This window comes from Bombina bombina, chromosome 5, assembly GCF_027579735.1.
Source record: "Bombina bombina isolate aBomBom1 chromosome 5, aBomBom1.pri, whole genome shotgun sequence".
Lineage (NCBI taxonomy): Eukaryota > Metazoa > Chordata > Amphibia > Anura > Bombinatoridae > Bombina > Bombina bombina.
In genome coordinates this window covers 1,032,600,432-1,032,614,558 of record NC_069503.1, presented here as the reverse complement: position 1 = coordinate 1,032,614,558, position 14,127 = coordinate 1,032,600,432, and the positions used below count along the sequence as shown (strand labels likewise).

The window sequence follows — 14,127 nt, the reverse complement described above, 5'->3', positions numbered from 1 at the left end:
AGGTAATTTTATTTAAATAATTTGCACTAGACAGAACAGGCAATTATATTTAATTTTTAACTAAGACATTATTAAAAAAATATATGTTTTAGCAAAGCTAAATAGCATTGTGTTTAAAATCAAATGACCCTGGAGAGAATAGACAGCTGTACTGAGAACTAATTGAGAACTAAGTGAGGAATTCTGAGATTTTGATGTAAAAAGACATTCTAATGTCAAAATTTAGATTTTGATGTTAATGCAGTAATTATGAATGTTTGATGTTGACCAGATTGTTGTAACACTACACAGGGAATTAAATAAGAAGCAATTGTGAAATGTTTGCATTTTATGGGATTTAAAACCCAAGCTAGGCTTTATGCTGCTGCTAACTTGTATCGGTAGCACTAGCTATTAGTTTAACTTTGTTTGAGCTTAATTTTCTGTCCAGCTGCTCCTCTACTCCATAGCTAATAAGGAGTTAAGAAATTTCCATTGACAAAATAATAATAATAATAATAATAGTGTAGGGAAAATTTGTCTGAATTAAATGACCCCATAATCTTAGAAAAAATAAAGATTTTCTTTTTCCATGATGAACAATTTGCCCAAAACTAATTTTAGTTTGTTTTTCCCCTGCCTTATATCTGTCATGTAAAATTTTTATTCTTTTACTAAGCATTTTTTTTTCTATAAACCTGCTATAGATATAATGGGAAAACATAAACCTTATTTATTAAAGGAACACTGTACCCAAAATTTTTCTTTCGTGATTCAGATTGAGCATGAAATTTTAAGCAACTTTCTAATTTACTCCTATTATCAAATTTTCTTCATTTTCTTGGTAACTTTATTTGAAATGCAAGAATGTAAGTTTAGATACCGGCCCATTTTTGGTGAACAACCTGAGTTGTCCTTGCTGATTGGTGGATAAATTCATCCACCAATAAAAAAGTGCTGTCCAGAGTACTGAAACCAAAAAAAAAGCTTAGATGCCTTCTTTTTCAAATAATGATAGCAAGAGAACGAAGAAAAATTGATAATAGGAGTAAATTAGAAAGTTGCTTAAAATTGCATGCTCTTTCTGAATTACAAAAGAAAAAAAAATTGGGTTCAGTGTCCCTTTAACCTTTTATATTTTTTTTCTATGAATCTAATATAGATATAGTGACAAAACATAAACCTTATTTATTAGACTTAATATAAGTTGAAAGACTTTTAAAACCTAACATTGAATAAGAAAAACATATTTTTTTAAATTTCTTGGTTCTATGTGGGTTATTTATTTTTATCAAAGAAACAATTGACTATGGCATGCAGTTGTATCCACCCATTCACAAAGATGTATCTATATATTATACTATTCATCAATCATGATGAGGCAAAATATCAGTAATTAAATATTAACACGTAGTCTTTGCAGTCACATCATGATTTAAAATCTGCATCTTAGGCATTTTTGGAACAATATGTTTGCCAGTTCAATGACCAAATCATTGCCAGATTATAGTTTGACACCCCTGAACTAGCAAATGCCATAGAGACAAAAAGAGGACAATCTGAAAGATATTTTTTAGCTGAATTCTCCTTTCAGTGGAAATAAACACATAGGGCTTCATTTATCAAGCTGTGAATCAACTTTGAAACCCTTGGGACCCAGGCTTGCTATCATGACCCCGCAAACTACAAGTTAAAAAGCAGCAGCTATATGATGATGACAAGTTATATAACCATGGACCCATTCATCAAGGGTAATTGCTAAGCCCTGCTCTTGAACTATTCAGCAGGGATGCATAATTTTTCGCTTGTGCAATCATAAATGCAGAAAACACATGCTGCCTGCTTGCTCTGAATATGAGAAGACCAGTTCCCTGCCTGGTAACAATGTCTGAACACCAATTAGTAAATGGGGACAACGTATTACATTTTTTCATAAATATTAAAAGTATATATTTCAAACTAGCAAATATTTTTCTAGATTATATGTAAGTTATGCGAGATGTTACTGAATTTCAAAAACATTTTGTTTTGTAAGGTTATTTAGTAGTGATAAATATTACTCTTGTAGAACCATCTCTGTTGTACACATTCACGGATGACGTCTTTCTGCTTCAATACTGAAAATAAAATAAAAAATCTCCAACTTGGCTATTCTCAAAACAATTTGATTGTAAAGTCACCTGCTACAATCTACCTACACAGCCCCCGTCGGTTCAAGTTGGCTTTGTTAGAAAATCAAACAACCTGCTGATATAAATATAGCAAGCCAGCTGTCCACAAAGCACTGGCTTGTAACTATTTTGGGCAGACTTGTCAAAAATCCAACCAAGTTAATACCTCAAGTTACATGTTCCAGAAAGATTTAGACCTCAAATGCATAGCTGTAAAAAAATAAGTTTATGACGTCATTTAAAGGGACATAATACTCATATGGCATAACTATAAAAATCTGACAAGAAAATATCGCCTGAGCATCTCTGAGTAAAAAATAAAGATATTTTACCTAAAAAATTATTCAGCTCACCAGAGTAAGTGCTGTTTAAACAATTATACTTAAGCTGTTGTCCAGCTGCAAATTAAAAAAAAAAAAAAAAAATAGCCAATCAGCATCAGCAGTGCTGAGGTAATGCTTTGCTGTGATTTCATAGCACTTCCTTAAACTGAAAAGGAAAGTAACATAACTGTGCCTGCACACGACAGATGCACACTCCCAAGGAAGTCCTGGTACAAGCATCCTGACTGGCTGCTTAAAGTCTCTTTACAGTGAATACTTATGAAATTTGAGGTAAAATATCTTACTTTGTTACATAAAGATGTTCAGGTGATATTATTTAGTAAGCTTTTTACAGCTTTGCTGCATCACTTTTATGTGCTTCAACATTTGTGTATCATGTCCCTTTAACAAATACAGATGTCATCAGTTTCAGGGACATTCAGACAAGCCAAGTCAATTAAATAAAATTATTAAAGCTTCCAGCTGTTTTAGACAGAATCTAATCATAAGATGCTGGTTACAAATAGAATAAAATATTAAAGGGACATAATACTCATATGCTAAATCACTTGAAACTGATGCAGTATAACTGTAAAAAGCTGACAGGAAAATATCACCTGAGCATCTCTATATAAAAAAGGAAGATATTTTACCTCACAATCTCCTCAGCTCAGCAGAGTAAGTTCTGTGTAAAAAGTTATACTCAGCTGCTCCCAGCTGCAGGTAAAAAAAATTAAAAAAATGAAGAAATGAACAGCAGCCAATCAGCATCAGCAGTGCTGAGGTCATGAACTCTTACTGTGATCTCATGAGATTTGACTTAACTCTCATGAGATTTCATAGTAAGCTTCCTTTACCTGATTGGTGAAATAATATGAGAGTGCACGATGCTCATCCCTTCAGATGTCCCGGTACAGACATACTAATATGCTGCTTAGAAATCCTTTACAATGGGAGGTGGCTACTGAGGAACTTTTGAGGTAAAATATCTTTCTTTTTTACATAGAGATGTTCAGGTGATATTTTCTAATCAGCTTTTTACAGCTATGCTGCATCACTTTCAAGTGTTTAAACATTTGGGTATTATGGCCCTTTAAATTTAAAAATGCAATAAAGATAGCATAATTTTAAATTTCATAGTAATAAATTACAAAACATAAGAGTACTAAACTAAAAGTCTAGGTCAGTATTATATGTGTTTCATCAGTTTTAAATTACTTGGCCCAATTTTAAGGATGCCTTTAAGTTGTTTAACATCAGATCTGATTGATATGTTTGCTAAAGATGGCAAACATAGAAGTTGATCTATGTTGCTTTTATTTTTTAATGAAACATTCTAGTGTTAGTTTAAAACTATAATGATATTTTAACAGCTCTACTCATAAGTATCAATTAACTTTAACCCCTTTAGGACCTGATAATTCATGGAAAAACTTGCCCAAAAGATAATTTTTATAGCATTTTAGCTATTACTCCGTTTAAATCAGAAATAGAGCCTTACATTTTTATTTTTATTTACCTCTCAAAACTATATATATACTGTATATATATATTTTTTAAGTAGAGAACCCAAGGTATTGATCTAGGCCTATTTAGGAATTTTTCATGCCACCGTTTTTCACAAACTTTGGGTTTCTCACTGAAATTATTTACACACAACTACTGCAGTCAAAAGATAAATAGTTGTAAAACTTCTCTGGAATCCTCTTTGTTCAGAAATAGCTAGACATGTGCGATTCATTTCGGATCAATTCGTTTCGGATCGATTCAGAAATTCGGCCGAATTTCTTCAATTCGGAGATTCGGATCGATTCGAATTTCCGAATTGAAATAGTGACGAATCTACCGAATAAATCCGAATTAGTTCGGATTTATTCGGTAGATTCGGATGGCCATGGATTACACTAGTATTGTACAGTATATTAGGTTATATCACTCTGCTATGGGTTACACCTAATATACAGTACATAATACTAGTCTAATATACAGCATATCCCACCTAACACATACCGAAATTCCGAATTTCCGAACCGAATCCAGCCGAATTTATTCGAATCCGAATGAATCCAAAACAAATCTGAAACTAATTCATTCAAATTTTTCCGAATTTGAATCGATCCGAACCGAAATTCGAAAAAATCTGAATCGATCCGAACCGAAACAAATTTTTCGATCATGCACAAGTCTAGAAATAGCAGACATGCATAGCTTTGCCATTGTATTGGGTATTGGAAGGGCCCCTAATTGCAGCTGTGCAACACACTTCTGAAATTCCCAGCAGTGAAAGAGTTAACAATATAGCTTGCAAGGTTAATTTTAGCGGTTATGTAGAGAATACCATCCCACCTGACACCTCCAACTCCCAGATCCCTACCTGGTCGAAACAGCTCTCCACCCTCCCTCACGCCCCACTGGTCACCACCATCTTAGGTACTAGCAGATTATATATATATATATATATATATATATATATAGCTTGCAACGTTAATTTTAGCGGTTATGTAGAGAATACCATCCCACCTGACACCTCCAACTCCCAGATCCCTACCTGGTCGAAACAGCTCTCCACCCTCCCTCACGCCCCACTGGTCACCACCATTTTAGGTACTAGCAGATTATATATATATATATATATATATATATATATATATATATATAGCTTTCAAGGTTAATTTTAGCGGTTATGTAGAGAATACCATCCCACCTGACACCTCCAACTCCCAGATCTCTACCTGGTCGAAACAGCTCTCCACCCTCCCTCATGCCCCACTGGTCACCACCATCTTAGGTACTAGCAGATTTTTTTTTATGACTGGATTGTACAAAACCCTCCTCACCAACTCACCTCCATGATGCCCCCCTCCAAGCAGCTCTCCAATCCTTTCTGACTCACTCAATGCTGCCATCTTAGATACTAGCAGCTGTCTGCCATTACGTAGTTTGTATATTATTCTTTTTAGTGTTTTTTTTTTATATTTCTATTTTTGCTTTTTTTTTTTTTGCACTATTGTAAAAGATATAAAATCGTGATTACACACATCTTTTTTCTTTATAATTAAACTAGCAAATAGATTGTTATAAATAAAAACATGACAAGTCACATGTTTGTTTCATTGAAAAACGTTGTATTGCCCTGTCTATATGACAATAGTTTCAGTCATGTAAATCACATTGAACTGTGAAAATACTCTTGTCATGAATGTCTGTTATCTGATGTAAGACACTGACATTTCTTCACGTACATATTGCTTGTCTTTGAAGACATCTGGATACAACATTATTCTCTGCATTGTTCTTGACAGATTTGACTATTCTTATATTTACTGTCAATCAATATAAAATGCAGTACAATATGTTATGCGGGAAATTCCACTATTGAAAGCAAAATAGTACTTTAGTTTATAAATAAATCAATGTGAGAACAAACCTTTCACACACTTTAGTCTCTATCTCTAAGAAATAAAAATTATGTGTGTGTATATATATATATATATATATATATATATATATACATATACACAAACAACCCAACCTGCAAAAACTAATTTCAGGGAGGTGGCTTCACCCGCTACTGAGCCGCCACCCCCCCTCCCAGTTATATATTGGACACCTTCAAACCCTAAATGAGATACGCCTAGATTTAGAGTTCTGCGGCCAAAGGGGTGCGTAGCTAACGCTGGCTTTTTTTCTGCCAGCACCTTTTAAATACCGCTGGCATTGAGAGTTCACAGAATGGCTGCGTTAGGCTCCAAAAAAGGAGCGTAGAGCATATTTAACGCAACTTCAACTCTCGATACCAGCGGTGCTTACGGACGCGGCCAGCTTCAAAAACGTGCTCGTGCACGATTACCCCATAGGAAACAATGGGGCTGTTTGAGCTGAAAAAAACCTAACACCTGCAAAAAAGCCGCGTTCAGCTCCTAACGCAGCCCCATTGTTTGCTATGGGGAAACACTTCCTACGTCTGCACCTAACACTCTAACATGTACCCCGAGTCTAAACACCCCTAACCTTACACTTATTAACCCCTATTCTGCCGCCCCCCGCTATCGATGACCCCTGCATATTTTATTAACCCCTAATCTGCCGCTCCGTAAACCGCCGCTACTTACATTATCCCTATGTACCCCTAATCTGCTGCCCCTAACACCGCCGACCCCTATATTATATTTATTAACCCCTAATCTGCCCCCCACAACGTCGCCTCCACCTGCCTACACTTATTAACCCCTAATCTGCCGAGCGGACCGCACCGCTATTATAATAAAGTTATTAACCTCTAATCTGCCTCACTAACCCTATAATAAATAGTATTAACCCCTAATCTGCCCTCCCTAACATCGCCGACACCTAACTTCAAACATTAACCCCTAATCTGCCGACTGGAGCTCACCGCTATTCTAATAAATGTATTAACCCCTAAAGCTAAGTCTAACCCTAACACTAACACCCCCCTAAGTTAAATATAATTCAAATCTAACGAAATTAATTAACTCTTATTAAATAAATTATTCCTATTTAAAGCTAAATACTTACTTGTAAAAATAAATCCTAATATAGCTACAATATAAATTATAATTATATTATAGCTATTTTAGGATTTATATTTATTTTACAGGAAACTTTGTATTTATTTTAACCAGGTACAATAGCTATTAAATAGTTAAGAACTATTTAATAGCTAAAATAGTTAAAATAATTACAAAATTACCTGTAAAATAAATCCTAACCTAAGTTACAATTAAACCTAACACTACACTATCAATAAATTAATTAAATAAAATACCTACAATTACCTACAATTAAACCTAACACTACACTATCAATAAAAAAATTAAATATAATATCAATGAAATAAACTAAGTTACAAAAAATAAAAAAATATTTACAAACATTAGAAAAATATTACAACAATTTTAAACTAATTACACCTACTCTAAGCCCCCTAATAAAATAACAAAGCCCCCCAAAATAAAAAAATGCCCTACCATATTCTAAATTACAAAAGTTCAAAGCTCTTTTACCTTACCAGCCCTGAACAGGGCCCTTTGCGGGGCATGCCCCAAAGAATTCAGCTCTTTTGCCTGTAAAAAAAAACATACAATACCCCCCCCCCCAACATTACAACCCACCACCCACATACCCCTAATCTAACCCAAACCCCCCTTAAATAAACCTAACACTAAGCCCCTGAAGATCTCCCTACCTTGTCTTCACCTCACCGGGTCCCGATCTGTCCAGAAGAGCCTCCGATGTCTTGATCCAAGCCCAAGCGCGGGGCTGAAGAGTGACGTCCATCCTCGGGCTGAAGTCTGGATCCAAGCGGCGGCTGAAGAAATCCATCATCGGCTGAAGTCGGAAGTCCATCATCGGGATGAAGTCTTCTATCAAGCTGCATCTTCAATCTTCTTTCTTCTGGAGCGGAGCGGAGCCATCTTCTTTCCAACCGACGCGGAACATCCTCTTCAACCGACGCCTACTCGCCGAATGACGGTTCCTTTAATTGACGTCATCCAAGATGGCGTCTCTCAAATTCTGATTGGCTGATAGGATTCTATCAGCCAATCGGAATTAAGGTAGGAATATTCTGATTGGCTGATGGAATCAGCCAATCAGAATCAAGTTCAATCCGATTGGCTGATCCCATCAGCCAATCAGATTGAGCTTGCATTCTTTTGGCTGATCGGAACAGCCAATAGAATGTGAGCTCAATCTGATTGGCTGATCGGATCAGCCAATCGGATTGAACTTGATTCTGATTTGCTGATTCCATCAGCCAATCAGGATTTTCCTACCTTAATTCCGATTGGCTGATAAAATCCTATCAGCCAATCGGAATCCGAGGGACGCCATCTTGGATGACGTCCCTTAAAGGAACCGTCATTCGTCGGGAAGTCGTCGGAAGAAGATGGGTCCGTGGTGGAGGTCTTCAAGATGGAGCCGGTCCTCATTGGATGAAGATAGAAGATGCCGCTTGGATCAAGATGGTTGCCGGTCCGGATCGCCTCTTCTTCCTGGATAGGATGAAGACTTCGGAGCCTCTTCTGGACCTCTTCAGCCGCCGGATGATGGATGTCTAGCCCCCGCTTGGGCTTGGATGAAGATTTTGGAGCCAAGACGGATCGGTGTGATACCCGGCAAGGTGAAGACAAGGTAGGAAGATCTTCAGGGGCTTAGTGTTAGGTTTATTTAAGGGGGGTTTGGGTTAGATTAGGGGTATGTGGGTGGTGGGTTGTCATGTTGGGGGGGTATTGTATGTTTTTTTTTACAGGCAAAAGAGCTGAATTCTTTGGGGCACACCCTGCTAAGGGCCCTGTTCAGGGCTGGTAAGGTAAAAGAGCTTTGAACTTTTGTAATTTAGAATAGGGTAGGGCATATTTTTATTTTGGGGGGCTTTGTTATTTTATTAGGGGGCTTAGAGTAGGTGTAATTCGTTTAAAATTGTTGTTGTTAGTTTATTTCATTGTATTTATTTGTAGGAATTGTATTTAATTTATTTATTGCTAGTGTAGTGTTAGGTTTAATTGTAGATAATTGTAGGTAGTTTATTTAATTAATTTATTGATAGTGTAGTGTTAGGTTTAATTGTAACTTAAGTTAGGATTTATTTTACAGGTAATTTTGTAATTATTTTAACTATTTTAGCTATTAAATAGTTATTAACTATTTAATAGTTATTGTACCTGGTTAAAATAAATACAAAGTTACCTGTAAAATAAATATAAATCCTAAAATAGCTATAATATAATTATAATTTATGTTGTAGCTATATTAGGGTTTATTTTACAGGTAAGTATTTAGATTTAAATAGGAATAATTTATTTAATTAGAGTTAATTTATTTTGTTAGAATAAAATTATATTTAACTTAGGGGGGTGTTAGGGTTAAAATTAGCTTTAGGGGTTAAAAAATTTATTAGAGTAGCGGTGAGCTCCGATCGACAGATTAGGGGTTAATACTTGACGTTAGGTGTCGGTGATGTTAGGGAGGGCAGATTAGGGGTTAATACTATTTATTATAGGGTTAGTGAGGCGGATTAGGGGTTAATAACTTTATTATAGTAGCGGTGCGGTCCGCTCGGCAGATTAGGGGTTAACAAGTATAAATACTAAAATATAGGGGTTGGCGGTGTAAGGGGCAGCAGATTAGGGGTACATAGCTATAATGTAGCTGGCGGCGGCGTGTGGACGGCAGATTAGGGGTTACTAATAATATGCAGGGGTCAGCGATAGCGGGGGCGGCAGATTAGGGGTTAATAAATATAATATAGGGGTCGGCGGTGTTAGGGGCAGCAGATTTGGGGTACATAGGGATGACGTAGTTGGCGGCAGTGTACGGAGCGGAAGATTAGGGGTTAAAATATTTTTATAGAGTGGTGGCGATGTGGGGGGGCCTCAGTTTAGGGGTACATAGGTAGTTTATGGGTGTTAGTGTACTTTAGAGTACAGTAGTTAAGAGCTTTATAAACCGGCGTTAGCCCAGAAAGCTCTTAACTACTGACTTTTTTCTGCGGCTGGAGTTTTGTCGTTAGATTTCTAACGCTCACTTCAGACACGACTCTAAATACCGGCATTAGAAAGATACCATTGAAAAGATAGGATACACAATTGACGTAAGGGGATCTGCGGTATGGAAAAGTCGCGGCTGGAAAGTGAGCGTTAGACCCTTTCCTGACTGACTCCAAATACCGGCGGTAGCCTAAAACCAGCGTTAGGAGCCTCTAACGCTGGTTTTGATGGCTACCGCCAAACTCTAAATCTAGGCCATAGACACTTATCGTTAAAGTAGTTCCCACTAAAGACACATTAAAAAAAGTAGCTTTATTGCACAGGCACATACAACAAACCTATTTTCCAGTGATTGTACGCTTGTTGAATGCTTAAATATTTTAGAATACAAAGTTTAATTAAGTGCAGTAAATAAGGTAGTATTTGTGTTTTATTTTATTAAAATCAGTGTTACTGATGCATGCTTTGAGGGTTCTATAACGTCCCAGGAGAAATTTGAGGAAGCATTTTTTTACTGAAAGGGTGGTGGATTCATGGAATAAACTTCCATTTGAGGTGGTAACCACAAAGACTGTAAAGGAATTTAAAAATGCCTGGGACATGCATAAGGCTATCCTAAGGAAAAAGTAACTTGTAATATGGGTAGACTTGATGGGCTTTTTTGGTTCTTATCTACCATCAAATTCTATGTTTCTATGTTTCTATATATATATATATATTTATATTATTGTGTGTGTTTCACCCCACCTTTTAATGGGTACACCACCTCGCTGATTTTACTAAGCAATCAGCTAAAATCTTAGCTAAAATTGCTAGTATTAAAAAATTTCAATGATTACTGCAAAAATTATCATGAATTAAATGTATGTAAAATTTTGCAAATTATTTGTGCTTTGGATAGCAGGACATTTTATAAAATTAGAAATTATTACAAATTTTCTTTACCGGCTAGCAAGGTTTTTACATAAAGAGAGAGATACACATGACATTTTATTTTTATCTGTATTGCAAATGAAATGCTGTCATCTTACCTACATGGCATTGACACATGTCCATATCGGTAAAGCAAATAAATTAATGCAGATATTTCTGCCATGAGAATGTCCAAAAAAACAAAACAAGTTACAGAAGCTAACATCGTCATCATGTCACATATCAGGTTCTACAGGGTTTTATTTCCACACTTTGAGTTATTGAGCTACATCTTTGGCGTGTCATAAAAATCTGATATGCTTTGAAAGATGCTCATAGTTTAAGGCTATTTTTAAAGTCTAGATACTTTTTGCCAACATACTGAACATTTCTTTAGTAGATGTTGCCAATCAAGAATCCCTTTAAATTTATTTCTTCCACATACTTTTCTCATGATATAAAACAAAAACACCTGCAGTGCTTAATCATATATTTGCTATACTGTGTATATATATATATATATATATATATATATATATATATATATATATATATATATATATATGTGTGTGTGTGTGTGTGTGTGTGTGTGTGTGTGTGTGTGTGTGTATACTCACTGATTTGCAAAATATTTATATTAAAAAAATTACCTTTACAATGGATTAAATGGATATACAACATTGCTTCATTCGAAAAAAAAAGTGTGTTAAATCAAAGTAAGCATACAAAAACAGATTGTGTAAAAAAAAAACCCTACATGTTTTCTTGCAAAATGAGCACTTAACATTTTTCAATGTAACCACTGCCCTCAAGATGGCTGACAAGTTTGGTAATCTAAGTTGCATTATGCCTTTTCGGAGCACGGGCAAAACTAACTCCCTCTTTATCTAGTACTCACTAATTTGTAAACCAGATCCTGTTAATCTAGAAGTTTTGTGACATCAGATATGTCTTCCTGTAGAGACCTCGGGCCCCTTGTAGGGCTGTGACTGGAAGTAATTGACATTTCACAAATTAAGTTTATACAAAAAATAAAAGATTTAATTATTTTAAAATTATGAATAATATGCGTTGCATTGGTCTATTAAGTATAAGTGTTTTTTTTTTTATTACAACAATGGGACTGGGTGTTTCATATCCCTTTAAATACAGTTTGGTAAAAATTGGCAGTGTTTTGTTTGTGTGAAAAAATATGATACATACACTTCTAACATCAAATGTATTTGTACAAACAGTTGTAGGGTGACAGAGATCACTAGAATTCTTTAAAAGTGCAATTTTTTTTTTTTTTTGTAAAGTTACAATTGTTCCTTTAAAAATAACATCAAAGTCATTGATTGGCTGAAACAGATAAAGCAGTATAACACTCCGTCAAGTATGAAAATTGATAAAAAATGTTTTTTTTATCATGTTTTCATCTACTTAAAGAGACATACTACTCATATGCTAAATCACTTGAAACTAATGCAGTATAACTGAAAAGCTGATAGGAAATTATCACCTGATCATCTTTATGTAAAAAAGAAAGATATTTTACCTCACAATTTCCTCAGCTCAGCAGAGTAAGTTCTGTGTAAAAAGTTATACTCAGCTGCTGCCTAGCTGCAGGTAAAACAAATAATAATGAAGAAATGAACAGCAGCCAATCAGCATCAACAGTGCTGAGGTCATGAACTCTTTTATTGTGATCTCATGAGATTTCACTTAACTCTCATGAGATTTCATTGTAAACTTCCTTACACTCAATAGGGAAATAAGATGAGTGTGCACGAAAGCTCGCTCCTTCCGCTGTCCTGGGACAGACAGACTGATATGCTGCTTAGAAATCCTTTACAATGGGATGTGGCTACTGAGGAACTTTTGAGGTAAAATATCTTTCTTTTTTACATAGAGATGTTCAGGTGATATTTTCTAGTCAGCTTTTAACAGCTATACTCAGGGCCGCCACTAGAAATTTTGGGGCCCCTGACTTAACCATTGATCAGGCCCCCCCCCCCCCCCCATGACATGTGCAATTTTTGACCAAGTGACTAAAACGTATATGCACTTTATTCTTAAGTGTCTATTTAAACTTGGAAATGTTGTAAAGGTAGTAACATACAAACACGCAGACACACACTCACACATAAGGATTCACATATAGACACTCTAGCAGACATGCAAAGAAACACACAAACACACTTAGAGACAGACACCCAAACAGACAGTCAGCAGTTGATTACATTGACCTGACAAGTAATGAGGTAGACTACAGTTTTGTAAAAAAAAGGAGATTTAGAAAAGAAAATATGGAGTTCTGATTATCTTTTTGTAAAGGAAGATGCCAACTAAATGATGACAACAACATGCAGTGGCTGAAAAGAAGGGCCCTGAACTGCCTAAACAATAATTTAAAGGTTAAATGGTGGATTGGTGACTTTCGTAAAGGTCTCATTAGTTTCAGTCTGTAGAAAGATGTGAATAATCAGTAGTAAGGTCAAAATGTCCTAAAAAGGAACAGACAATGGACACATACACACAAACACAAACTAAAACATGCACATACACCCAAGGAAACACAGATAGAGACAGCCTTAGAAAACACACAAAGACATACACACACATGCACACAGACACCCACAGAAAACACAAAAAGACATACACACACACAGAGAGACAACCACATAAAACACAGAAAGACATACATACACACACCCTCACTGAGACATCCACAGAAAACACACAAAGACATACACACACCCTCACAGAGACACCCACAGAAAACACACACCCTCACAGAGACATCCACAGGAAACACAGACATACACACCTACCCTCACAGAGGCATCCAGATAAGGGTACCTACTATTTGTGTATTGAGGAGGAAACATTTCCGCATGGTTTTCTACAGCATTGTCAAATAATCATAAATACACTGCTGCTAAAAAGATTTTTTATGGACCCCTGGCCCCACCATACAACTACTACCACACTGAAGTTACAATCCGAAATTGCACAAAGAAATAAAAAACATTTGCTAAGTAAGTCCTACCTCCTCTGCAAATGAAAGTGGTCTGCTGTCTGACTCAACAAAGTGCCAAGTCTGTCTCACACTGTGCATAGTGGTTTAGTGCACACTCAGAAATCCTCTCAAATGCTAATACTTTACTCCTTGTAATAACATTTCCCATGCTCAATTAGCACTGTGCTGTAGTACCCACTGGTGGCTGCCAAAATTAAAAAAAAAAAAAAAAA

General features: G+C 35.9%; 1 protein-coding gene across 1 annotated transcript in view; it reads left to right on the top strand.

Moving 5' to 3' along the window:
* CSMD3 (CUB and Sushi multiple domains 3) overlaps positions 1-14,127 on the top strand; it is a 1,747,434-nt gene that overhangs the window by 1,449,952 nt on the left and 283,355 nt on the right.